Below are 20570 nucleotides of genomic sequence, written 5' to 3'. Positions count from 1 at the left end.
TAAAGAGGAGAAAATGTGTTAGATGTTAAACTGTAGCTGTGAGAGATTGCAACAAAATGTAGCAACTTGGGACTGGGGAAGGGCATTGAGGCAATACACGTATGGGATTCTTTAAAAAGGGGGTTTAGATGAAAGACAACGGTCACAGTCGTGTTGAGTCCTGAGAGCTGGCTGTAACATGCCTAATCAGAAGATGAGATGCTGTTCCTCCAACTTGCGTTGGGCTTCACTGGAGCATTGCAACAAGCCAAGGACATACAAGGTGCTGAGTTAAAATGGCAAGCAACAGGAAGGCTGGGGTCATGCTTGAGCAAAGGTGTTCCGCAAAGTTACCCAGTCAGAAACCCCACCAATCAGGTCATCTGGTTATCTAAGCAGATACAATTTATGATACACGTATATCATATATACATTTTTAATAATGGATCAGACTTTTAAATTTGAATCACAGACTTCACAGGGCATTAATGGATTAGTATTAAACATGCCTGGGGATGAAGGTGGCTGACCTAGTTAACCCAGGTCAAACGGGAGCAGGAATCTCAGAAGGCTGCAGCAAATTACAAAGACCACAGAGAAAATGCAGGAAAATCACAGCAGGTCTGGCAGCATCTGTAGGGAGAGAAAAGAGCTAATGTTTTGAGTCCAGATGACTCTTTGTCAAAGCAGTAGAATCGCTCACGGGAGGAAGTGCCCAATGGTGGCGATTGGCTTTCAATACCGTACTTGCGTGCCCTCTCAGCCAGATCGAACAGTGCACAGGCTTATCATAGAATTTACAGTGCAGAAGGAGGCCATTCGGCCCAGCGAGTCTGCACCGGCTCTTGGAAAGAGCACCCTACCCAAGGTCAACACACCTCCACCCTATCCCCATAACCCAGTAACCCCGCCCAACACTAAGGGCAATTTTGGACACTAAGGGCAATTTATCATGGCCAATCCACCTAACCTGCATATCTTTGGACTGTGGGAGGAAACCGGAGCACCCGGAGGAAACCCACGCACACACGGGGAGGATGTGCAGACTCCGCACAGACAGTGGCCCAAGCTGGAATCGAACCTGGGACCCTGGAGCTGTGAAACAATTGTGCTATCCACAATGCTACCGTGCTGCCCAGCAGGGTAGCTTGCCTCCTCCTGATGTCAGTGCGCAGTCCCAGGACCAGATTTGTTTTTAGAAATCGATGGATTTAAGAAACGGCGGCAGAGAACAGGTCATGCGCCCTATGCTCTGACGTCACATGCTCTGGCCGCAAAATCACAGAGCAGAGAATCCTCCATTATGTAGCTACCAGCAAGCAAGCAACAGACCTGCGTGAAGAACTAAAGATGGATCATTTTGTAATAAAGGAAGAGAGAGCCAGAGACACAAACAGGCCAGGATCTCTCAATTGAATCTGAAGTGAGTTTCTCAGGAGAATCCATGGCAGGACAAAACAGTGCTAGTGTGAGCTGAGCTGTATCCAGAGCTCCAGGGCCTCTGATGAACAAACAATTAAGAAGAAATTGAAATTGTCAACAAAGCAGTATAAAGATAAAGGTATGACATTGTTAATTTTGCCAATACAAATCAGGATGCAAAGCCCATGTTTGTTATATGCAGGGAAGAACTGGCAAATTAAAGTTTAAAACTCTCAAAACCTCAAAGGCATTCGAAGACTAAACATAGTAAGTCCGAGGACAAACAACTTGATTTTTTTCAAAGGATGCAGTGAGAACTGAAATCATCAACTGAAGTCCTTAGGAAAAATTTAACACTGAATGACAAAGCAAGTGAGATCTTGAACACCAAGCAGGCTCACCTGTTGCATTAAAGGTAAGCAATAATAGTGTATCACAAGGTCAGTCAGCGTGGGGCCGGAAGGTCGGCCGGCGTGAATCTCGAAGGTCAGTATGGATCCCCGAAGGTCGGCCGGTTGGTAAAAGTGGGTCCCGGGACAAAACGTTTGGTGTAATGATTAGCGCACTCAGAATTGTTCAGCAAATGTTGCCAAATCATGAATTCACATTATCGCAGATGCCAAAGGTTTTACAAGAGCGGGCTGGTTGAGCAGTCTGTACTCTGCCTATTACAAACAACACAAGAAACTTGCTGTTTGATTGGATCAGCCATTGCTAGGATGTACAGCCTACGTACCTGGCATCTGACCAGCCAATATACATGTTAGGATTCATATAGCTCCACGCACTACAAGATTAGCTTTATCAGCAGTCTTGTAAATTGGGCCCTAGCCATTTTCTTATGTTGCAAGCTTGACACTGAAATAGATTGCATCAAAGAGATCTGCAGGATAATGGCTATCCTGATTAGATCACTGCTTGCTATATATCATGCAAACTCACAAATGGGCTAATGGTTTCCACTTACAGCACATCTTTCGGAATTTATGGGAGGAAACCCAGAGCACCCAGAGGAAACTCATGCAGACGCAGGGAGAACGTGCAGACTCCGCACAAAGGTTGGTGGAATTGCGGATAGCGATGAGGACTGTCGGAGGATACAGCAGGATTTAGATTATCTGGAGACTTGGGCGGAGAGATGGCAGATGGAGTTTAATCCGGACAAATGTGAGGTAATGCATTTTGGAAGGTCTAATGCAGGTAGGGAATATACAGTGAATGGTAGAACCCTCAAGAGTATTGAAAGTCAAAGAGATCTAGAAGTACAGGTCCACAGGTCATTGAAAGGGGCAACACAGGTGGAGAAGGTAGTCAAGAAGGCATACGGCATGCTTGCCTTCATTGGCCGGGGCACTGAGTATAAGAATTGGCAAGTCATGTTGCAGCTGTATAGAACCTTAGTTAGGCCACACTTGGAGTATAGTGTTCAATTCTGGTCGCCACACTACCAGAAGGATGTGGAGGCTTTAGAGAGGGTGCAGAAGAGATTTACCAGAATGTTGTCTGGTATGGAGGGCATTAGCTATGAGGAGCGATTGAATAAACTCGGTTTGTTCTCACTGGAACGAAGGAGGTTGAGGGGAGACCTGATAGAGGTATACAAAATTATGAGGAGCATAGACAGAGTGGATAGTCAGAGGCTTTTCCCCAGGGTAGAGGGGTCAATTACTAGGGGGCATAGGTTTAAGGTGAGAGGGGCAAGGTTTAGAGTAGATGTACGAGGCAAGTTTTTTTACGCAGAGGGTAGTGGGTGCCTGGAACTCGCTACCGGAGGAGGTAGTGGAAGCAGGGACGATAGGGACATTTAAGGGGCATCTTGACAAATATATGAATAGGATGGGAATAGAAGGATACGGACCCAGGAAGTGTAGAAGATTGTAGTTTAGTCAGGCAGCATGGTCGGCACGGGCTTGGAGGGCCGAAGGGCCTGTTCCTGTGCTGTACATTTCTTTGTTCTTTGTATTAAGTGACCCAAGCCAGGAATCGAACTTGGGACCCTAGCGCTGTGAAGCAACAGTGCTAACCACTGTGCTCTTATGCCGCCCTTTTAGACCCGAGAAGCAACTACTCTATCTCAACTTACCCTGGAAGGGCAATGTATCTGCTACTATGGAGTGGCTACTCAAGTGACCCCATCAGTCCAAAGAGACATCCTGCCAACCATAATTACCAACCATAATTCAGCAACACTGTGTATGAATTTCAGTGCTGATGCAATGCCAGGCTGATCAAGAAACTCAATTTTGACTCCGGATTTAGTGTAGTACAAAAACATGCAGACCAAGGAACAGGGACTTTCAGATTGGTAGTTTGCCAATGGTAACAACACTTCCATTATACAAAGTAGACCAGTAAACGCTTCTAAGATTGTTGAAAGTCAGCTTTTCATGGGTCTCAAAAGCAGAGGCCAAAAACACAAGCTCCTTCATATTGCTCTTGTATTGCGCACAGCAATATCATGATGCAGTGAAATGATTGTAGTTTTATCTTGAATGCTGAACTCCAAGAAACAGTGCAAAATAGTCATCGCAAACTATGTATAATGGAACAGGCAGCATGACCAATGAATTTAAACAAAACATACAAACGAAAATTCTTCAAGCCTTTTATCAACGTCAACATACCGCAAAGAGGCACTGATCATATTCAAAGAGTAAAAAACGCATACAGCCAACAGCAAAGTGTTCACGTGTTTCCACTATTACAATGTTTAGAATGAAAATACTATAGATGGCAATTTAACAAAATCCAATGACTTGGCTGTAAAAAAAGCTATTTTCATTTGAACTTGGTGTTGTCTGAAGCTTCTGGCTTTAGCAGTCACTGCTACTTTAGAACATGTACAACATATATGCACAAAATGAATGCAGGTTGTGCAGTGAAGGGAACACTATAGAGGAGAAACCAATATTAATTGTATATGTGTCGTAATCAGCTGAAAAACACATCTGTTGGATTTCTAAGCCAGAGCTATATAGAAACAATTCTACTTCAGTCCACCCAATGAACATATTGCCGCTGTTCCATAAAGTAAAATGTTGGGTTTTAAATAATTTCCTGCCAATATTCTCTGCTCCTTGCTGAAAGCTTTTGTCATTGCATGTACTACAGTCACGTTACGGTGAATTTTACTGACATTAATCTTCTTTTAAAGAACATGCATCACTGTGAAGAGTAAAATCTGTTGTATGTAATAATAAACTTGGCTGCACAGTAGTTAAATTCACCATACTCTGTCAACCAAATATCTTTCCTCTTTTCTTGCTAAACACAAATGTTTTTAATATCACTAATGAAATTCTTATATAAAAACTGCCTAAATAAAAATAAGTTATCCTCCAAATAAGTTTGTTCGATTTTGCTTTTAGTAGCTTTCAGCAGCTATCGCTTGCTCCTCAATACCGCACAGCCAACAAAGTGAAAGCAGCCAACAAAGTCTCAAATGGTTATCAAAAATATGGGAGGACTATTAGATGTCGCACATTGCTTCAGAAAAGCGGACACTTTGTTTCATGCTACAGAAAGCTCATCACTGGCATTAGCTAAATGTCAGAAGGGACAAGTGTTGGGTTCCATATGACAGGAAAAGAAATCCAGAAGCTTAGTATTTTGGCTTTTCTGCCGAATCAAAAAGATGGTGGCTACAAGTCACATGACCAAAGGTTTGGCCTTCTATCTGGGGACATTACATCAACATGAAAATGTTTCCTCCGCTTATGGAATCTCACAGCTCACTTGTGGATTTACAAAAGACCAGGAAACTCGCACACGAGAACTCGTCATGCCCACCGATCTGCCAACAGACTCATACCACACATGGGACTGACTGGCCAGACCCATTTCAAAAAGGAACCACGGGTCCATTATTTGTATCCAATAAGCTCACCTCGCTAGCTGAGTCAGTGGGTCTGTCAAGACAATGGTTTCCCAATACCAGGCTCTCAATAGGGATGACAACTCAATTACAGATATTATTAGTCCCAAAATCAAAGCCAGCTCCAGACACTGGATAAACACCCCTTTTGAAGAAATTGTGGAGAAAGGTCCAGGTCCCATGTCTCGAGTGACCATTTTGAAATCTCTTTATGTCTTTGAGTACTCAAAAAATCTGAAACTGCTGTTTTAACATCAACTGGACATAATACCAGCATCCTGAATGAATAACAATTGGTTACCACCTCTCAACTCCATGAAGCCTGCTTGATTTTAAAAGTCTCTGATCAATGCCTGCCAAGTGGTATAAGCACAGAAAGCCCATCATGCTGCAGCATAGTTTGTTTTGAGGATTTACATACTGTTATTTCCAACCAAACCTATTGGAACTAACCCCTGGTACAATGGAAACACCCTCTGGACTTTGACTTTGGAAATCACATGAATTAATATTCATTTCTGTGGTTCTTGTACCATAATGAGATTTTTTTTCTACCACACCTTTAGAGAGGGTATATGTGTGTGTGGCGGGCGGGGCGGGGGGGGGGGGGGGGGGGGGGCGGCGGCTGCAGAGGGACGTTTTGGATACTCCTTCCCTGGTTTCATTTTGAATGTGAAATATACTAACCTCCTGAGTTAATCATAACATCTGCTGTGGATTATTAGTAAATTGGATCACGAAAATCGAGGGATTAGGAAACCACGCAACTACATACTTTAAAAGTAATTCAAACACCACCTTCTTACAAACAGGTGATAAGAGGAAATAGGTACAGTTTGCCTGACCCTCTCCTGCCATAAATGAAGGATTTAGTTTTATGAACTACACAAAAAATAGATTGGGGCATAGATTGAAAGTAATCTAAAGCTTCCAGACTCAACAGCCTTATAAGAAATAATTCACCATGGATCAAGGTCCATTAAATCCTGACTTACTTTTGTTTTGTTGAGGCTAGTTTGCATTGATTAGACAAGACAGTTTTGCCTTCCTGTTTCAATGATAGATCAGTGTTGAATGACCCTTTGAGCAATCCTGAATTTGTCAAAGAACAAGGTGCGCCCAATATATGTGGCATACTTTTAAAAACATCCTTCATCTATCATGCAGCTGCAAATTAGAAAAACCCGACAATATTCGGCAGCAGGTACAGTTGAAGAAAAATCATATGGGCTGCCAGAGATCCACAGAACCATAGAATTCCAACAGCACAAGGGCATTCAGCCCATCAAGGAGTCTGCACCGACGCTCTGAAAGAGCACCCTACCTAGGTCCGCTTCCCTACCCTATCCCCTTAACCTAGCCTGTACATCCCTGGACACAAAAAGATAATTTAGCATGGCCAATCCACCTAACCTTTCGACTGTGGGAAAAATTGGGGCACCCGAAGGAAACCCAAACAGACATGGGGAGAAAGTACAAACTCCACACAGGCACTCACCCAAGGCCGGAATTGAACCCGGGTCCCTGGAGCTGTGAGGCAGCAGTGCTAACCATTGTGCTGCCCCTTGTCAACACTGACAATCACAAACCTCAAATTGACAGCTTTAACGTGACTGTCGGTGTGGAGTTCGCACATGCGCTCCGTGTCTGTGTGGGTTTTCTCCGGGTGCTCCAGTTTCCTCCCACTGTCCAAAGATGTGTAGGTTAGGTGGTTTGGCCATGCTAAATTGTCCCCTTAATGTCCAAAACATTAAGTAGGGTTACTCTTTCCAAAGGCCGGTGCAGACTCAATGGGCCGCATGCCTCCTTCTGCACTGTAAATTCTATGGCTCTATGATTCTAAAGTGGAGCTTCTTCTCAAACCTCAGGAAAGACAGATGTAACCTTATTTCTGACCATAGTTCTTCCTACTGTAAACATGCAAGTCCAGGAAATACAAAAATGTGATATTATTTGAGAGATCAGCTTACCTCAAAGCATTTTTTTAAAAATAAGGTGATTATTACCTTCTATTGAGGAGTGCTGCATTGTTGCAGGTACTATCTTCCAAAGCATTAAACCGAGGAACATCTGCTTTTGGATGAACATACATTATTCCATTGCACTATGTATTTTGAACAGATGTTCTCCATGATCTCTGGGTCAATTTTAATTCTTCAACCAACATCACCAAATCAGAATATTGGGGCGGCACGGTGGTGCAGTGGTTAGCACTGCTGCCTCACGACACAGAGGTCCAGGGTTCAATCCCGGCCCCGGGTCATTGTCCGCATAGAGTCTGCACATTCTCCCCCTGTCTGCATGGGTCTAATCCCCACAACCCAAAGATGCGCAGGGTAGGTGTATTAGCCATGCTAAATTGCCCGTTAATTGGGACAAAAAATAATCGGGATACTCTAAATTTATTATTTTTTGAACAAAAAAAACCAATCTGCTCATTTTCACACTGCTGTCCATGGGAACTTGTTGTGTGCAAACTTTTACATAACAACAGTGACTAAACCTCATTGAACTGGCTGTACAAGGTTTAGTGACATCCTGAAATCACAAAAGGAATTACACAAACAGAAAGTTCTTTCTACTTGTCATTGATAAACTTCAACAGCTATTGTTGGGATGCATTTCAACATTTAAAGGGTATAAAACAAATTAATGACTGGAACTAAAGTAATTCAAAACTGGTAATAAAATTGTTCAATTTACTGAAAATAATTCAGCCAACTTCAAAGACAACACAAACAGCAACTCAAACTTCTCTATACACAGTCAGACACTTGGGTGCAGGCCTGTTAATCTTGACCACACAATGGAGAGTGATGTAAGATAAGGAAGGGTAGGGGGTGGGTGGCAGGAAGAAATGGGGGAAAAGAAACCCAACTATGGGGCTGGTTTAGCTCAGTTGGCTGGACAGATGGTTCGCGATGCAGAACAAGGCCAAGAGCACGGGTTTAATTTTTGTATCGGCTGAGGTTATTCATGAAGGCCCCGCCTTCTCAACCTTGCCCCTCACCTGAGGTTTGGTGATTCTCAGGTTAAATCACCACCAGTCAGCTCTCCCTCTCAAAGTGGAAAGCAGTCGCCTGGTCATTTGGACTAAGGTGACTTTACTTCCAGCTCAAAAGAAAGTGTGTACAAATATTTGAGCTAGATTTAGTTCCCTCAAATGAGGCCTTAACATCTGAGAAAAGTATACAAGACAAAAGTAGGTCCTGCCAAAGTCATAATAAATATGAAAGGAATACTGTAGTGACATTTTTCACAATAGGGCGTGTATTTCAGTGATTAAAAAATAGTACATGAATTAATAAATAATTAAATGCATCTTCCAAGGCTACCAATACCAGTGAATAACCCCCCCCCCCCCCCCAAGTAAAGAATTGTGCTTATGAGCTGTCTCATGATGTCTTATTTAAATAGACCAAGAGAGAATGGGAAAATCTGTTCACAAATTACCTAGTCAATAATACAAACCAGTTAAATACCAAATATGAATTTGTTGGGTCCATTACTATATTTAACCCTTATAACAACTTCAATACTTGAAAAACATGGATTTTCTTCCCATGGGGAAGTTGGTGGCATAATGTTATTGTCACTGGACAAGTAATCCAGAGACAAGTTCGAATCCCAGATCAAAAGAAATCTGGAATTAAAAGTCTAAAGATGACCATGAAACCATTGTCAATTGTCGTAAAAAGTCATCTGGTTCACTAATGTCCTTAGGGAAGTTATCTGCCACCCTTGTCCGGTCTGGCCCACGTGCGACTCCAAATTCCTCCCTTTGAAATGGCCTAGCAAGCCACTCAGTTCAAGGGCAATTAGGGATGGGCAATAAATGATGACCAAGCCAGTGGTGCCCACATGTCATGAACAAATGTTAATTCACTACTTCTGGTTTTAAAACCGCATCAAATCAGTTGATCTGAATCAAGGAGAGAACTGCGATGGACCTTGGTACCTGATGGAGGGCAAGAAAGCCCCTATTCTTGATCTGCATTCAGCAAATTTTGATGGACGGTGCATGTTGGGCAATAGCGGATCAGGTACCAATTATGGCATTTCTTCCATTGTAATCAAAATGTCTACTAAAACCATTGAGGGTTATCAAACCTGAAGACTAGGCACTGGGACTAAATACCAAGGAATTTCCACTGGAAATTCATATAAATTCTTATAACCATATCACAGCGCTCAGGAGAAAAGCAGAATTGTTAAATAAAAGAGGGGAGAAAGGAATGACCATTATCTTATCCAGCCTGGCACTGACAAGCTGGTATTTTCTGGCTGGGGGGGGGGGGGGGGGGATTTTTTGTGGGCCCCGGAGATTGAGATGCCATTTAAAAATGGCTTCCCAATCTCTCGCTACAATGGGGAGCTCTGCTCACCGGAAACGGGGCTATTTGCAGCCTCGGCCGTTTAGGCCCTTATTCAAAGCAAGTCACGTTGAATAGCCACGTTTCTCGGCACTGCAAATGCTGGGAAACACGCGGCTAAACGAGCTCGCTCAGGAACTTTGTTCCCTTTTTGAAAGAATGCGCCCATTATTCTCGGTCTCTTCATCTATATAATTATTATAGATTGTACATAGCGGAGGTTCCATTACTGATCCTTGTAGCATTCCACTCATTACAGCCTATCAAACTGAAAATACCACATTTATTCCTACTGTTTGTTCCTATCCGTTAACCAATCCTCTAACCAGGCCCCAACTTCGTGAGCCCTTGGTCTTTTGCATGGCGCCATATCAAATGCATTTTGGAAGTCCAAGTATACTACATCTCCTGGCTCCCCTAAATACATTATCCTAGATACATTCTCAAAGAACTCTAATAAATTTGTCGAACATTATTTCCCTTTTAGAAAACGAAGTTGACTTCTCTGATCATACTATGATTTTCAGAGTGTATCGTTAATGCTTTCATTTTTCAAGTACCTTAAGACTTCCTTCTAAAACTCAAGTATATAATACAGTACAATAGCCATCTTCAGTGTCAATTCATTCAGCCTTGAATAAGCAATGGTCAAATAATGAAAAATAGAACTATTTTCCCCACTACGAACTCTGTAGAATTCCTTGGAATCTACAGATTTATCAAGAAATAATGGTATTCATTAATCCTCTTGTCTGAACACAAAGTCAGGCAACGTGCTACAATTAGCTCAAAATCAATTTTGCATAGAAACAGAACATGTGAGGTGAGAAGACCAGTGGCGTGATATCAGGCGGACCATAAAATTAATGTGGCAAAGCTCAGGGTCAGTATCAAATAAAGAATATACTTATGCAGTGTAATTACTGTAGTCCAATAGGGTGAATTTCCTGGGATGCCTATTAATAAAAATATGTTCAACTAAAGCAGTTTTAGACAATGCATGGTTGAGTACCAATCAAAGATCAAGTCCAAATGGCTAAAATAAATCCACTACTCATATAAAAAGTTATAAACAGAAAACAGTAATGAAATGAGACGGATTTAGCTCGGGTCTAATTTGGCTGAATTTACAATCGTTTCTGGCACAAGTTGTATCTCATAGGCATAAAGGGTATTGGAATCATAGAGTTATCATAGAATTTACAGTGCAGGAGGCCATTCGGCCCAATGAGTATGCACCTGCCCTTGGAAAGAGCACCCCACTCAAGCACACACCTCCTCCATCCCATCTCCCTTAACCAAGTAACCCCAATTAACCTTTTTGGACACTAAAGGCAACTTAGCATAGCCAGTCCATCTAACCCACACATCTTTGGACTGTGGGAGAAAACCGGAGCAGACGGAGGAAACCCACGCACACACGGGGAGAATATGCAGACTCCACACAGACAGTGACCCAAGCCGGGAATCGAACCTGGGACCCTGGAGCTGTGAAGCAACTGAGCTAACTACTATGCTACCGTGCTGCCCTAATATGGATGCAATGTCCACAATGTGACTTCTGGAGCCAAGACTATCAGAACATTAAAAAGGAAACTGGACAAACATTTTAGAAAACGATTAAATCAATTTGGAAATTGAACTGCTGTTGGCATGGAGCTAGCACAGGCTCAATGGACCAAACTACCTGTACTACAAACTTCAATTCCACCGCCTGGCAAAAATAACTCTTCTTGGCCTCAGACTTCAACGCAACTTTATTATGTCAACAGCTTTGTTTTATGGAGACAACGGTTTGCTTGTAGGTGTATTCAAAAATCAGCCAAAGAGTGAAAATCCATAGTTATATAATGGGGTTGAAATTAAATTTTAAAAAAGACTTGCAGTTCTACAGTGCCTCTCACTACCACCAGGTATCCCAAAGCACTTTTTTAAATTATTCATTTACGGATGTGGATGTCGCTGGTTAGGCCAGCATTTATTGCCCTTCAGAAGGTGGTTCCGCTGCAGTCATTGGTGGCGGTACATCCGATGTGCTGTTAGGGAGGGAGTTCCAGGATTTTGCCCCAACGACCGTGAAGAAATGGCAATATATTTCCAAGTCAGGGTGGTGAGTGATTTGGAGGGGAACCTCCAGGTGGTGGGGTCCCCATGTATCTGCTGCTCTTGTCCTTCTAGATGGTAGTGGTTGCGGGTTTGGAAGGTGCAGTCTAAGGAACCTTGGTGAATTACTGCACTACATCTTGTAGATGGTACACACGGCTGCCACTCTTCGTTAGTGGTGGACGAATTGAAGGTTTGTGGAAGGAGGAGCAATCAAGCGACTGCTTTGTCCTGGATGTTGTCAAGCTTCTTGAGTATTGTTGGGGCTGCACACATCCAGCAGACAAGTGGGAAGCATTCCATTACACTCCTAACTTGTAGATGTGGACAGGCTTCGGGGGTCAGGTGGCGAGTTACTCGCCGTAGGATCCCTAGCCTTTGACCTGGCCTGGTAGCCACAGTATTGATGTGGCTAGTCCAGTTCAGTTTCTGATCAATTGAATGTCATGGGGCATGGGTTAGATCCTCTCTTGTAGGATATGGTCACTGTCTTGGCACTTGCGTGGCGAAAATGTAACTTGCCACTTGTTAGCCCAAGGTTGATTTGACCCAGGTCTTGCTGCATTAGGACTGCTTCATTATACGAAGTGGCGCATGGTGCTGAACACTGTGCATTCATCTGCAAACATCCCCACTTCTGACCTTATGATGGGAGGTCACTGATGAAGCAGCTGAAGATGGTTGGGCCTAGGACACAACCCGAGGAACTCTTGCAGTAATGACACCAGGAATAACTTCTCTGCCCTTCTTCAAAGTGTTGTAATGGGATATTTTATATCCATTCGAGGAGACACATGGCTCCTTGGTATAATGTCTCTTCCAAAAGATGGACCATGCAGAACTCCCTCAGTACTATACTGGAATGTCAACCTAGATTGATGGGCTCAAATCCTGGACTGGGGTTTGAACTCTCAACATTATGACTCAAGAGGTAATAGTGCTACCAACTGAACTATACCTGATGCATACCTAACCACTAACCACAAGAGCTCATCATCATTCAAAAACAATTACAGCCCTGACTAATAATGACCGTTGAATACCTTGATTGCAGTCGTTATTACGCACACCCAATTGTAATTTAGTGGATTACTCGGAACAAATAATACAGTATTAACCATGCGATGCTGCATTCAAAACACATTGATCAAACATCCAAAATGCCCCATTGCAATGTATCAGGACAGATAGTGCTTAATTCCCATGATCAATTTTTAAACTATTATATAAATGTCTGCTTTTGTAATGGGTCAAAGCTACCCAATTCAACACTAAACAAAGTGCACAATATTTCCACAAACTTAAAATATTACACGATTCTCATCACCTAAATTTGCTGAACTAGCTAGAAATGTTAAATGGTTACCAGCTCCCAATGGGCTGAACAAGATTATGAATTTTATTTTAAAACAATTATGCAGAGCATCAAATTAAAGTTTTGCCTTTGTGCAATAAAAAACTTTTTCAATACCAGAATAAAACTGATTTTGTCCTTTGCAATGAGCCATTAGATTAGAAACAAAACAAGAGTTGGGGGTGGGGCAGAATATTAATGACCAAACAGCTTTTTAGTGCATTGATGACCTCTGGTTATTGGATAAACCGTTAGCAGGGATGGAAGCAGAGTGCCCCTAAAAACTAGAAAGAGAAGGTATAATTTCTGATCCCATCTGCAGGTCACAAATAGATGAAGAGTGAGGTGTAATGAGTAGTGGGGTGCATGCAGACCTTGGTGGGGGATGGGGATCCAGAACCAAATGGGGTGTAGAGGGAATCCAGTAACTCAAGTATAGAGGAAGGAAGGCCTAGGTGTGGGATGAAGCATGATCCAATAACCCAGGTATGAGGAGTGATCGTTATCAGGCTGTGGCCAGCGAAGGGGTCGAGTGACCCCAGCACCAGGTGAAGAGAAAAGATCGAGTGGTCCAGGAAAGGGATCCAGTGAGCTTGATAATGACGGAGGGATCCTGTAACCTTTGTGAGTGGAAGAGGGACCCAGTGACGTTTGTGTGGGGGATGGATCCCGTGACCTGTGGGAGAGGGCAGGATCCCGTGGCCTGTGGGAGAGTGCAGGATCCAGTGGCCTTTGTGAGAGGAGGGATCTGGTAACCTGTGTGTGGGGGGAGTGGGGGAGGGGAAGGATTCTGTTACCCACGTTTGGGAGGACAGGCATCCAGCGATCTCTGCATGGAAACCAGTCAGATCCAGTAACTGTTGGGGGAAACCAAAGGGAGCTCGGTAAACCAGGAGCCCAATGGCGTCCACCTGGAGGGGACAAGGTTATCTCGGCGGAGGATTGAGGGGGGAACAAAGTTACCTCGCCGTGGGAAGAGAGGGGGAAACAACATTACCTCGCAGTGGGAAGAGGGGGAAACAACGTTACCTCGCCGTGGGAAGAGGGGGAAACAACGTTACTTCGCCATGGGAAGAGGGGGAAACAACGTTACCTCGCCATGGGAAGAGGGGGAAACAACGTTACCTCGCCGTGGGAAGAGGGGGAAACGTTACCTCGCCGTGGGAAGAGGGGGAAACAACGTTACCTCGCCGTGGGAAGAGGGGGAAACAACGTTACCTCGCCGTGGGAAGAGGGGAAAACAACGTTACCTCGCCGTGGGAAGAGGGGTGAGATGAAGTTACCTCGGCACGGGAAGAGGGGTGAGATGAGGTTATCTCGGCACGGGAAGAGGGGTGAGATGAAGTTACCTCGGCACAGGAGATGGGGGGAGAAAGTTACCTCGGCGTGAGAGATGGGGGGAACAACGTTGTCTGGCCGTAGGGTATGGGGTGAGGGGATCTAGTGAACTCGGTACGAGGGGATACCCACCAGTGATCAGGGAGGGGGTGAGGGTGACCAGGGTGGGGGTCAGGGTAGGGGGTGAGTGGGACCGGTGATCTGGGTAGGAGCAGAGGGTAACCAGTGATAAAGGCAGGTGGTGAGGGTGACCGGTGATCAGGGTGAGGGTGACCAGTGATCAGGGTGAGGGTGACCGGTGATCAGGGTAGAGGGGAGGATGACCGGTGATCAGGGTGACCGGTGATCAGGGTGGGGTGGGGTGGAGAGGGTGACCGGTGATCAGGTTTGGGGGGGGGGGGGGTGACCGGTGATCAGGGTGGGGGGGGTGACCGGTGATCAGGGTGGGGGGGGTGGTGACCGGTGATCAGGGTGGGGGGGTGACCGGTGATCAGGGGGGGGGGGTGACCGGTGATCGGGGGGGGGGGGGGGGGGTGACCGGTGATCAGGGTGGGGGGGGTGACCGGTGAACAGGGTGGGGGGGGGGGGGGGGAGAAACCGGTGATCGGGGGGGGGGGGAGAGAACCGGTGATCGGGGGGGGGGGGGGGGGTAGAGGGACCAGTGATCAGGGTGGGTGACCGGTGATTAGGGTAGGGGGGGGTGACCAGTGATTAGGGTGGGGGGGGGGGAGAGACCGGTGATCAGGGTGGGGGGGGGGGTGATCAGTGATCAGGGTGGGTGACCAGTGATTAGGGTAGAGAGGGAGGGTGACCGGTGATTAGGGTAGAGGGGGAGGGTGATCAGGGTAGAGGGGGAGGGTGATCAGGGTAGAGTGACCGGTGATCAGGGTGGGTGACCGGTGATTAGGGTGGGGACCGGTGATCAGGGTGGGTGACCAGTGATTAGGGTAGGGGGGGTGACCGGTGATCAAGGTGGGTGACCAGTGATTTGGGGGGGGGGGGGGGCAGTGATTAGGGTTTGGGGGGGGGGGGGGTTGACCGGTGATTAGGGGGGGGTGACCAGTGATTAGGGTAGGGGGTGAGTGGATGCAGTGACCTTCTTTTTAGGGGATGGGGGAGCCAGAGACCAGAGTATAGGGCGAGGAAATCCAGTGATATGGGCGCGATGAGGAGTGATCCAGTGGGCTAGGTATGGGGATCCAGTGACCTCAGTATGGGAGGATTAATCCAGTGGCCTTGGCAAGGGGGGGGGGGGGGGGTCCAGTAGTCAGGGTGCGGGGATCCTGTGACCTCGGTATGTGGGGGGGGGGGGGGGGGGGGGCAGTGAGCAGCGGAGGACAGGGCCTCGGGGAAAGCGGTTGAAAGGCACGGCTGACTCCACCCTCCCCCCGCTTTGCCCTCAGTCGGCGCGGGGCCACTGGACTCGGTCGAGCGGCCGCTGCGGGGATCCCTCCGGCCGCTGCTTTCGCCAGCGCCACGGCGAGGAACGATGCGAGGGAAGGTATCCCGAGGGGCGGACACGGGGCGCCGGGCGATTCCGGGGGGAGGACACAGGGCGCTCTCCTTACCCCAGCACTCTCATGACTCGAGCCGCCTCCCCGGCGCTCGCGCTACTGCCGTTACCGCCGGCGCTGCCTGGGAAGGCAGGGCGCGTGCGCGGGGGATGAGGTCCTCCAGCCCCGCCCCCGGCTCCTCCAGCCCCGCCCCCGGCTCCGAGACTTAACCAATCGATCTGACCTCCTAATCCAACCATCGGCAGCGGGAGGCTTCATCTTGGTGACGGCGCTGTTTGTCTCTGACTCCCTCAGCGTTATTGGCAGGAACACTGTTTCCTGTCTGTTTAACACCGATAACAGTGTCGGGACAGGAGCAGGCCATTCAGCCCCTCGAGCCTGTCCCGCCATCATGGCTGATCGGTGACCTGACTCTACATACCTGCCTTTGGCCAAAATCCCTTTATTACCTTTGCTTAACAAGAATCTAACCATCTCATATTTAAAATGAACAATTGTTCTAGCTTCAGCGGCTCTTTGTTCCAAACCTCGACCACCCTTTGAAGGTTCGTAGAATAATAGAATCAAAGAATCCCTACAGTGCAGAAGGAGGCCATTCAGCCCATCGTGTCTGCACCGGCTCTGGCTCCGATAGAGCACCCTACCTCAGTCCACTCCCCCACTGCTAGCCCTGTAACCCCACCTAACCTTTGGGCAATTTAGCATAACCAATTCACCTAATCTGCACATCTTTGGACCGAGGGAGGGAACCGGAGCACCCGGAGGAAACCTACACAGACGTGGGGAGAATGTGCAAATTCCACAGACAGTCACCCGAGGTCAGAATCGAACCTGGGAACCTGGCGCTGTGAGGCAACAGTGCTAACCACCATGCCGCCCTAATAAGAGTTGCCTTGCATTGGCCGGGAATTGAACTGGGCCTCCCGCGTGGCAGGCGAGAATTCTACCACTGAACCACCAATGCAAACCACTTCTGAACATCTCTCCTGAACAGAACCGTCTCACCCTAATTTTTAGACTATGCCCCCGAGTTTTAGAACCTCCAATCAGCATTTTGTTTTTTAAAGGCTGTCAATGGGTATTGCATTAACTGCTTTATCGGATGTCAATTCTGCACTGTGTTTTGTTAGAGATATGAGTGTTCAATCAGTTGGTTGCGCACGGGGTCATTCCAAAATCTCACATGTGAAAAAAACACTATCTCTTTTGTTTGTGCACCCAAATTCTATGAGGAAATGTTATAATCAATCACAAGCTGGCAGCCTGCCGACAATGATGCCATCATTTCGACATTTTGCATGAAGGCACAACAAGAGTCTTGATGAAAAATTCAGTATTGTGGTGCTGTGTTTCTCCATCACCCCCCCCTGCATGCCCTTTCTCAAAGGTAATTACTGGTGGGTGACAAAAAACTGACCTGGCCAGTGATCCCCACATCCCATCAAATAATTTTAAAAATCAGTTCAGAATATTCAATCTGAAGAATTTATTTCAATTTGTAAAAAAAAATAAACACAGGATGGTTAAAAGGTCATTGAAAACTGAAGCTTGTTATGCCCATGAAATAAAATAACAGTGAACCAATGGCTGGGATAACTTGCTCATAAAGAATATTAACACACTGGGTGCGATCCAACGGCCACGCTGCGCCCGAAAAGCAGCTCGCCGTGGCGCAGTGTGGCTGATAAAAGCCAGGAGACCCCGCTCCCGGGATCTATCCAGCTCGCAACGTCTCGTAAATCCGACCCATTGTGGGTGGAATCACTTCTTAGCAAATCTGCATATTAGAGTGAGACAGCTAGTCAGATTCCTGAGGTACCCTAGGCATCTATCCCCTTTGCCTTGGAGACCTCGGGTGAGCACTGTTCAGCACTGGTGCCCACAAATGGGGACCAGATGGAATGGCATTTGTGGGAGGTCTCCCAGGGGATTGGAGGCCCCCAGATGCATGTCTTTTGGGCAGGGTGGTACTCTGGCACTGCTGGTGCCACTTGGCCAGCCTGGCAATGCCAAGGTGCCAAGCTGGTATTTTTTTGTGTGCTGGCATGGGTGTTGGAGGGATTTGGGGCCCTCCCATAGTGCATTGGGGGTTTGGGGGGATTGCATCGGGGGCCTCGGAGCTGGGACGCCATTTAAAAATGGAGCCCCGATCTCTCACTATAGTGAGGAGTTCCGGTGAGCAGACCTCCTCGGTGTTGAAAATGGGGCTATGTGCAGCTTCAGCCATGTGTTCCCCGCTGAGGCCCCTTAGTTTTTTTAAATAAATTATTTTTTTTCAAATTAAGGGACAATTTAGCGTGGCCAACCATGCACAACCTTTGGGTTGTGGGGGTGAGACCCACGGAGACAAGGTGAGAATGTGCAAACTCCACACGGACAGTGACCCAGGACCGGGATCGAACCTGGGACCTTGGCGCTGTGAGGCAGCAGTGTTAACCACTGTACCACCGTGCTGCCCTGAGGCCCCTTAGTTAACGTGAGTGGTGTTGTATAGCCACGTGTTTCTCAGTGCTGCGAGCGCTGGGAACACGTGGCTAAATGCGCCCGCTATGGGGCTTTGTTCCCATTTAGCTGAATCACCCCCAGTTTTTTGCAATGGGAAGACATGAAGGATCATTGTAACTATTTATAGAGAAAAGGAAATATTCCCCAAACATCAAATGATGCCCATGCTCTAGAGCTGAATGGATGAATTATTATGCTTATACCTTTAGAATGCTAGGATACCAAAACAGAAACATTTGCAATATCTTTATTACAAGATATTTCACAGGTTGAAGGTGGTTGGTGAATAAGCAGGATTTGTGATCTTTCCATACAAGAGAGCAAACAATATCTGTCCCTGAGTGTTTACCAATATAATGTTCACTAGGGGACCCACTGGAATAGCTTAGAATAACTTCACTTTCAGTTTCTCCTCCCGTGGGAATGTACAACCTCTCCCACGTACACTTGGCACAGTCGGGATGGGACCATACCACTATTGGCAATTATGGATGTGAATCTTTGGTGTTAATATGGCAAGCACCCAGCCCAATGTCTACATTCACGAGGACTGAGAAAATAAAATGAACATACAAACTGAATGTGTGAATGCACAGCGAGTGAATCGCTCAGTGATTTGTACCAAGGTGAAACAGGAGTGGTCCATTCAGCCCCTTGAACCCATTCTGTAAATTCCTCTGCTCAACTTTGCTCTGTTACCACCTTTCTTACCCTTACCTAACAACATTCTCGGCGCTGAGACCCAGGTTCGATCCCGAACCCGGGCCACTGTCTGTGTGGGGTTTGCACATTCTCCCCGTGTCTGCGTGGGTCTCACCCCCACAACCCAAAAAGATGTGCAGGGTATGTGAACTGGCCAAGCTAAATTGCCTCTTAATTGGAAAAAAGAATTGGCTACTCTAAATTTATATTAAAAAATCAATATTCTGTCAATCTCAGTTTTAAAAATTCAAAATGACCAACAGCCTTTTGAGGGAAGAGAGTTCTACATTTCCACTGCACTTTGTGTGAAAAAGTGTTTCCTGATTTCACACCAAAATAGTCTGACTCTAATTTAAAATTCTGTCCTCTTGTTCTGGATTTGACCACCAAAGAAAATTATTTCTCTGTGTGTACCTTATCAAATCCCTTTTATCATTTAAAAAAACCTCAAATATATCACTACTCAATCTTCCAAACTCAAGGGAATACAAGGCAAGTTTATACAACCTGTAAACTGACAATTATCCTACAGCTGTGCCTAAAGAAATTCTGGAAAGTCAAGGTCACAGTCGCAGAGGGAACAGCTTTAGAACCACATCTTCAAAAAACAACAGTAATTGGTTCATGCAGCCAGTCAAGAACTATGTCTTGCAGCAGAGGGTGAAATCTTGATGTTACAGATAACGTGCTTGGACAGTGAGATTCTGTTGCAGAAGCAGTTTGCCTTGGCCTTGCTACACACTTTCATACACTATTTCCTGCCCATTCACGTAACTCCTGCCTCTCTCATTGCAAAGTGTTTTTTCTTGAACTGCACCTGATACCAGACCCTAACTCTGAAGGCAGGGAGGTGACTTGATCCTTCAGCCTAAGCTGATGCTAAATTAATGCTACTTGTATGGAGAGGCACAAGAGCATCATATATAGTAGAAACAGAAAACCCTGGATAGCACTCAGCAAGTCAGGCAACATTTGTAGAGAGTTAATATTTCAGGTCTGGTACCTCATGAATGATCACTTCTCCTTTCCTCCCCTTCTGCCCAGTGCCTGGATATGGGAATTCAGCATGAGGGCAGATCACAAGAGCAAACTCACATCCTCCAACCGAGTGAACAAATGCAATGGCACATGGATTGGGTGGAGCAGCACATTAATGGGTTTATGTGGAGAATGTGATGACACATTGGAGGCACACCAGAATGCCATAATGGCGATGTCACAATAGAAATGCAAATAAGGATGATGGGGAGCACAAATCTGTTGTCAAAATCTGAAATCAAGATGAAATAGAATGAGATGGCAGACAATACTGTCGCCTGCTATAAGACCACAAGACGTAGGGGCAGAAGTAGGACATTCAGCCCATCAAGTCTTTTATACCATTCAATGAGATTGTGACTGATCTG

The 20570-nt window shown here is 46.0% G+C and overlaps 1 protein-coding gene across 4 annotated transcripts in view; it reads right to left on the bottom strand.

Moving 5' to 3' along the window:
• Positions 1-20285, bottom strand: part of tex2 (testis expressed 2) — a 128657-nt gene extending 108372 nt beyond the window's left edge. Inside the window, exon 1 of one of the 4 annotated variants that reach the window (XM_072483756.1) lies at positions 20168-20285. The gene's annotated coding sequence lies outside the window, so the exon portion shown is untranslated. Of the gene's footprint in view, positions 1-16011; positions 16118-20167 lie in introns of those variants that run through there. The other 3 variants (XM_072483755.1, XM_072483757.1, XM_072483754.1) reach the window with 3 other exon arrangements.
• Between the last annotated feature and the right edge of the window lie 285 nt (positions 20286-20570).

This window comes from Scyliorhinus torazame, chromosome 18 (genome assembly GCF_047496885.1).
Source record: "Scyliorhinus torazame isolate Kashiwa2021f chromosome 18, sScyTor2.1, whole genome shotgun sequence".
NCBI classification, from domain to species: Eukaryota; Metazoa; Chordata; class Chondrichthyes; order Carcharhiniformes; family Scyliorhinidae; genus Scyliorhinus; species Scyliorhinus torazame.
Note: the sequence above shows the minus strand (reverse complement) of the source record. Positions and strands in the feature narration are given on the sequence as shown.